Here is a 7,739-nt window from a genome sequence, read left to right as displayed (position 1 = left end):
TAGGGGGTTCAAGCAACCATCTTCCAGCTTATTTTCCAGATTCCGTGCCTTGTAGTTAAGAGTATCCTCAACACCACCAACAAATATTTGATTTCCATTTTCTTAGAAGTCTAGTTTTGCCCTCATCGTCACAAGTTCCACATCAAAATCCATCAGAGTTTGAAGTTTTCTGTAAGGCCTCATGTGTCCGCTAGCAAAGGAATTCATGTTTCGTGATCACCATCTTCTGTAGATTATACCTTTATAATGTCTGATTTGTGTAGGAAACACCTTATGCCATTAATAGAGCTAATGAGTATGTTTTCCTGACTCACCATGACATTCACAATGGTGAAGCCAAAGAGATCGACATGGGAATTTGTTTCTCTCCTGCACTGTGCAGTGTCTGCCTTGGCCCATTATTTCCACGTGAGAATAAGCTCCTTCTTCACATAAGGAATACTGTGGTTCTGAAACCTAACGATGTATCCCAAGTGGGATCTGCCTGGGGACGTCTCATTTGTGTAAATCAGCATCATTTCCTTCCATCACCATCCATAGGTTATTTCCAGCTCTCAAGCCTACTTGTGCCTGCTTACGTGGAAACATCTTTAGGAATCCATGCATGTCCCACTCTGGAAAATTTCCTGAGGCAGCACCAGTGGGTGTGAGTTTCCAGGGCGACAGAAGCAGCTGGCAGAACCCCTGTCCTGGCACATCAGTAATCCCAACCATCTCCTATCTGTAAAGTATGTCTGCTTGCTTACTCACACGGCACTTCGATGTTTACTGAGTTTGAACAAGGAATCACATGTTTCCTAGAACCTATCTGAATAGCAGTTACTCCATTACTGTCTCCCTGCCCAAACCCCTTTACCATAAAGCCTTCAGCAGCTTCTGCTTATGCATCCAGCTGTCTCTAAACCACCCACAGTGGACATAAGTCATCCAAGGCCGCCTTGTTCCGGAAACTAGCCTCCTCAGCTGTTGCTGCCCACAATTAGAGCAGCTCTGCTGGCAGCTGACAGAGCTGTTCTGTATATGGAGGCCCTCCCATTGCCAGAGTTGAGCCTCCACAGCCAGCTTCCCATTTTGCCTTGGGTCATGAATGTAGGACCCCTTGGTTTTGCTCACCAGAGTCCTCCTTGTTAAAAAGGCATTGGTACTTGCAGCATAGAGCAAAAATGGGCCCCTCTGTCACATCCCATTTACTGGAGGAACTGTGTTGTCCCCCCCACCCCCCCAACCGAGTTGATGCCTTTTGTTCTGGAGTAGGTCACTTCTTTCTGGACACATGGCCTCTTGAGGAGTCACTTGGGATCACATGAGAGACCAGGGAGTTCACATACTTTATACACAGTGTGCTGCTACCACACCTGATGGGGTCCACGGCAGAGATGCTGCGTGCTGTCCCTAAATCAAACAGGCCATCTGGGATGAGGTGGATTAGCCAAGCATCAGAAGGGTTAGTCAGACTCCAGGCCATTGTGCTAGCACTAGAGAGTTCCCTGGCCAAGAACAGAACTCACCTGCACATTGTTACAGGTCCTTTGGCCACTGCCAATGATCAAGATCTCTCATCCACCAATCACAGCTCCTCATCCAAGGTCGCTCCCTTTGGCATTAAGAACTCTGAAAATAACTTGCCTCACAATATCCACGACCAAATCAATGCTAGACCTTACTCTGTGCATATATTAAACCTTAATTGGCAGAGGCTCATTTCAATGTTCAGGCCATAAACTGACTAGAATATCTGACCATGCTCTCACCTGGGATCTGATGGTATTAACCTTGGCCCTCTGAGACCCCACAATCTGTAACCATTTAGAGGGCTCTAACCTCAATATTAGGCAAAATTCGGGAATACCCTGGTGGTCCAGGGGTTAGGACTCAGCACTTTCACTTCTGAGGGCCATGGTTCAATCTTTGGTCGCGGAACTAAGACCCCACAAGCTGCACAGTGCGGCCAAAAAAAATTTGTTTAGGCAAAATTCCTGGGACATCCCTCCTTGCTGTGGCTACCTTAGTAACTGACCAATGCACCTGATGTGAACAAACACAACATTGGTAAGGTGCTCGATGGACATAATTTCCAGACCAGTGAAGGAGTCCCCACAACTGATGGCAAACAGAATTTTTAGGGCCAGTCACCCCCTCTACTGTCTACTTGCTATGCTCTGGCTGTGGTAGATATTTATGTACAAAAATTACTTACCATGTGTGACCCTTCTGAAACCAAAATGCAGTGACTCACCAACACACTCTAGAAATTATTGATACCAACTCAATTCTGAAAAACCAGGCTCTTGAAAAAGGCATTCAGTGACAATCTTAGGACCCCAGTCTACAACCCTCATAGGATGTCCGAATGGCTTACTTAAACCTTGCTTTCTTCTGCATATGTCTTCCTGCTGTTCAGTGTATTATTTCTAGATTAAATCCACTGTCTTCGGAGCCAGTTACTTTGTTCTGATCATCAGGCTTACAGGTAGAGTCTTTCTATATTAGACATTTCTGTCAGACTGGTCACCTCCTACAGGTTGTTGGTTTATTGTCATAGTGCATCCTGGCCACCACATATACATCCCACTCTCGGTTCTTCCTCCTAACATCATCCATATACTGGGTACCCCTGCGCATCAGTATTTCATTTTGGGCACCCTCCTTCAAACTCCTCTGGCGCATCCAACACATACATGCTCTTTTCCTACAACTTAGAATCATAAGGTCACTGTCATTGGAGCCACTGGCACTGACCTGGGCATATGATGTCATTCAACAAACACATCATCAATGCCGATCAGGAAATGTCAAAAATTTTCAACATATGTGTAGTAGACAGCTAATGCTTCAGATGTTTTCCATGAAGGAAAACTCTCTGGTAGACATGGTAGCTGATGGCCACTTGGCTTTGCACTATTTCTGAGCCAGGGAGGGGGAGTTCTATTCCCCTAGGAGGGCTGCTTGCTGCATGTGGGTAGACTACACTGGCAGGGTATCCCCAGTAACACAACAAATGAGACAGCAAATTAAAATAAACAATAACAACCTTTTTCAAATATTTGAACAGAGTTGCAGAACCGTACTGGCACGTTCCTGGATCCCTCCAACACCCAGGGATGACAGGATTCCATGGTTGTTTTGAAGCTTCATGATCTTATTTATAATGTGTGGCTTGTGTCACATGGCTTTTCAACTAATATTCAAATTCACTTAAATGAGATGTGGCATCATTACATCTATAAACCTCAGGAGTGAACTTTAATAAAGAAATGACCTCATTTTTGATATTTGACTTCTTAAGGCTTTCGGTACCTGCTCACCTGTCTGGCCTACAGTGGATAACTGTTAGGAGAGTTGACACTTGCTTCGTTTCTTTTTGTGTTATTAAGTAGGAGGGTCAAACCTTGAAAACCTACAGCCTCCACTTGTACACATATTAAAGGGCCAACCCATTGTTTGTACAAGGCTTCTGAACCAGCTTACTTTTGCCCTACTCTTGTTAGAAAGTACCTTTGCGTAATAAATATCTTTCTATTGATGTACATGACAACATTGTTATTGACATCCGATCCTGTTTTAGGTATGGGGTTGATCCTGCCCTCAAAAGGGCAATGATAAGGGACTTCCCTTGTGGCACAGTGGTTAAGAATCCACCTGCCAATGTAGGGGATATGGGTTTGATCCCTGGTCCGGGAAGATCCCACATGTCATGGAGCAACTAAGCCCGTGCACCACAACTGCTGAGCCCATGTGCCACAACTACTGAACCCCACACTCCTAGAGCCTGTGCTCTGCAACAAGAGAAGCCACCACAATGAGAAGCCCACTCGCTGTGATGAAGAGTAGACCCCACTCACCGCAACTAGAGAAAGACTGCGTGTAGCAACAAAGACCCAATGTGGCCAAAAATAAATAAATAAATAAACAAATAAATACATAAATTTGTTTTTTTAAAAGATTAATGTTGAAACAAGGTAAGTCATGGAAAATGTCTTCGGGGTGACAAACATTCAGGATAGGGAATTTTCAGAAGTAAGGAAAGAAATTCAAATATAGATATTCAAATAGCCTGATCACAAAAGAAAAACTTTGAATCCACCAACATGGTCACTAGCGGAGGAATGAATAAGTGAAAATGGTAAACAGTCTTATAAAGGAAAAAAAAACAGAGCAACACAACTGAATGGATGGTTCTGCTCTGATATGTAAAGAACTCTGAGTGATCATTACCTTCACCACAAGAAAAAAAGCTGAACAGTCTGAAAAGCAACAGTTCTTAGAGTCATGCGAGAGTTGAGGTTACATGGCAAACAATGCCCCCCCCAAATCAGAGACAGAATTGTCACCTGGAGGTGAAGCAACTGGAGCCAGCAACCTCTATGAACACTTAAACTGATAACTTGAATTTGCTGGAGACACAGATTGGACTAGCTTGAGATTTAAAACCTTTAGGGAGTCCGGTCTCAGGAAACTCCCCCCAATTTATGAATTTTTTTCTTCAGGAGCACAACCAGTTTCTCATCATGAATGATGGAAAAGCATTGCTTCTTGCTTCATGCAGGAATTGGGGGAAACCATTTTGATATGTACAAAAAGCGTCCTGTTCCCTGTAACTCAGGCTCTCTCTTAAAGAACACTGATTTGCATACCTCTGAATATCTGAAAAGGCCTATTATAACCACTACAGGTGGCATAGCAAGTATATCAGCAGGGTGAATCATACTGTGTCATTTTTTTTCTTTAGCAGATATGTGCCATTGAGGCAATGCATGTTATCACCTCACCCCCCTCCCCCACTTTTGGCCTTGAAAAAATATCTCTAGGTATTTTAAAATGTATTTAACAATCTCCTATTATTATACTATTCAGGTATAAGCTCTGCCATTCAGTTTGTGGGGCATTATGAAATGAAAGGACTGTGGGATGACTTTCCAAATGAGATGTTCACTTGATCTGGATTACCACCAATTATTATACTTAATTCATACTAACTCTTTTTATGTTACTGTGGCAACTCCACAATAAAACTAAAATGCCCTTAAAAATAATTTCATTTCACAAATATAAAAAAAAAAAAAAGAACACTGATTTGCCAAAATCTTATCTGAAGTGGGACGGCACAGTCGGAAAACTCCCTGACCCTTCAGGTTTTCTCTGTGACAGAAAGGAAAGAATGACTACTAAGAACCTGTTTTGAAGTTCATAGTCCAGGGATTCTGTCCTGGCAAAACATTACAGGCTTAAATACAAGAGAAGCCACTGAAATGGGAAGCCCACGCATCTCAACAAAGAGTAGCCCCTGCTCACCACTACTAGAGAAAGCCCGCACGCAGCAATGAAGACCCAACACAGCCAATAAACAAAGTAAGTAAATAAATAAATAGAAAAAAAAAGAAGCAAGCAAATTCTGACAAATGCTATATCATGATTGAATCTCAGTGTCATAATTCTAAGTGAAATTAGCCTGTCAAAAATAGTCAAACACGGTATGATTCTCTTTGAGGACATAGAGTAGTCAAATTCATAGAAGAAGTGGTTGTTACCTGGGACTGGGGGGGAAGCGGCTAATGAGGAGTTTTCTAATAGATATAGAGTGTCAGTTTTGCAAGATGAAAATAGTTGGAGATTGGTTTTCACAATGTCAATGTACTTCATACTGCTGGTTGCCCAGGGCTGAGGAAGATGGTGTTAAATAACAAAAATTCAACCAAGTAAATTTTAAAGATCTGATTGACCCAGGGGTGGGGGGGGGAGTCAAGGAAGGGAGGGAATATAGGGATATGTGTATAAAAACAGATGATTGAACCTGGTGTACCCCCCCCAAAAAAAAAAAAAAAGATCTGATTGACCTTATTCAACAATTTATGAATGATGGGCAGCATCTCATCTAGCAAATAGAAAGGAGCTCCAAAGAGCTATAGAAAATGAAAGGTTTTTAAAGGCAGAGAGGAGGTGGACAAAGAAGTCATTAAAAAAAAGAAGATTATTTCAAGCACAGTCACATTCCTTTGGGGCACAAAAGAAGTCTGTTAGGCCAATCACCTTACTAGTGTTGACCAGGAAATGCCAGATTGACCGGTTAGGATTACATTCCTGGGGGAGGTTAAAACTGCAATATGGTTAGGTATTAGTTTTGATTTGCTTATTCAAGTGTAGCACAGGTGACTCCATTTTGGGCCTATTTCTTTTAACAGTGGGAAGATTGGGAGTAATAGCTAACGGGGTGAGGGATTTCTTTGTGAGGTGATGAAAATGTTAAAAATTGTGGCAGTTGGCATATCTGCAAATATACGAAAAACAGTGAATTGTACACATTAACGAATTGCAGTGTATAGTATGTGCATTACATCTCAATAAAACTGTTGGAATAAATAAATAAATGCATAGAGCCTTGCAATGTAAAGGAGCTGCAGTTTAGTCTCTCAGGCATATTAGAATTTCCAGGTTAATTAACACAACAATCACCTCCCATAGTTACCTTTTTGGTGTATGGTGAGAATGCTTATTCCACTCAGCAAATTTCAAGCACAGGATATAGTATCAAATTATGTATATCAAATCATCACATTGTTATCTTTAAATATAGACAATTTTAGTAGTTATACTTCAGTAATGCTGGGAGGGAAGAGTTTCCAGGTGCATCCCATATTTACATAATGATTTATTGTTTTTCTTTTATCAGTGAAAATAGTCAATTGCTTTAGAGATATTATAGGCCTTTGCATTTCAAAGTTCTCTAAGGACCTAGGCAAAAACTGATCTAAAATAAATTTCCTTCCATGTAGAATGTACACAAGAATTTTTAAAAAAAAATTTGTTTTTATTTGTGTGCATGTGTGTGCATATATATGTGTTTAAAGGCCTCTCTTTGTAGTTTTTTGTTGTTTGCAGCATGCGGCATGCAGGATCTTAGTTCCTTGACCGGGGATTGAACCCATGCCCTCTGCAGTGGAAGCACAGTCTTATAACCACTGGACGACCAGGAAGTCCCTACACGTGAGAATTTAATGAACACATCTCATGCGCTGTGACTGACTGAAAAGAGTCCTTGAGCCCAGCTAGGGCTGCAGGTTTCAAACCTCCCACCAGAGCCAAGCATCTGAGATTCTTTAGCTTAAGTACCAAATGAGTGGGCAAGGGGCAGGAATAGAAGACAGGCTAAACACTATGAAGGATCAAAGATTAAAATTGAGCCAGATTCTATTACAGTAGGTGAAGTCTCATTAAGTGTCCTAACAACGGTCACAGTCCCACAAGAGACCTGACAGACAAGCCAAGGTCTTGACCCCTAGCGGGCATAAGACCTTTGTTCCAATCAGACCTGGCCTTGACTAGCCTCAAGCGCTGTACGTACTTGATCCAATTAAAACTCAATTAGCGAACTTGGTGTACCACCCCCCCCCCCCCAAAAAAATAAAAAAATTAAAAAAAACAAAACAAAAAAAACCCTCAATTAGCGATTCTCCATGCCCATGTGTTCTCAAAGGGCTGGATGACAACAGTAGAGGCCAAAGGAGGAGAAAGTTCTCTTTAAACCCAGTTGTAAGGCCCTGGGCCAGGTTCCTGCCCATCAGCAGAGGCTGGTTCCTCTCGCCCAGCTGTCACTCAAGCTCCCGGGGGAGGGGAACCTTGTGAACTGTCCAATCAGGGGCACCGCTGCGGCAGGTGGGTGGGGCGCGCACCACACCCGCGTGGATGTTTCTACTCGCTGCAGCGTTGCTTGGTCTCGTGTGTCACCTGCCCGTAAAGGTCTT

Source organism: Hippopotamus amphibius, chromosome 15 (assembly GCF_030028045.1).
Source record: "Hippopotamus amphibius kiboko isolate mHipAmp2 chromosome 15, mHipAmp2.hap2, whole genome shotgun sequence".
Classification (NCBI taxonomy): domain Eukaryota; kingdom Metazoa; phylum Chordata; class Mammalia; order Artiodactyla; family Hippopotamidae; genus Hippopotamus; species Hippopotamus amphibius.
Note: the sequence above shows the minus strand (reverse complement) of the source record.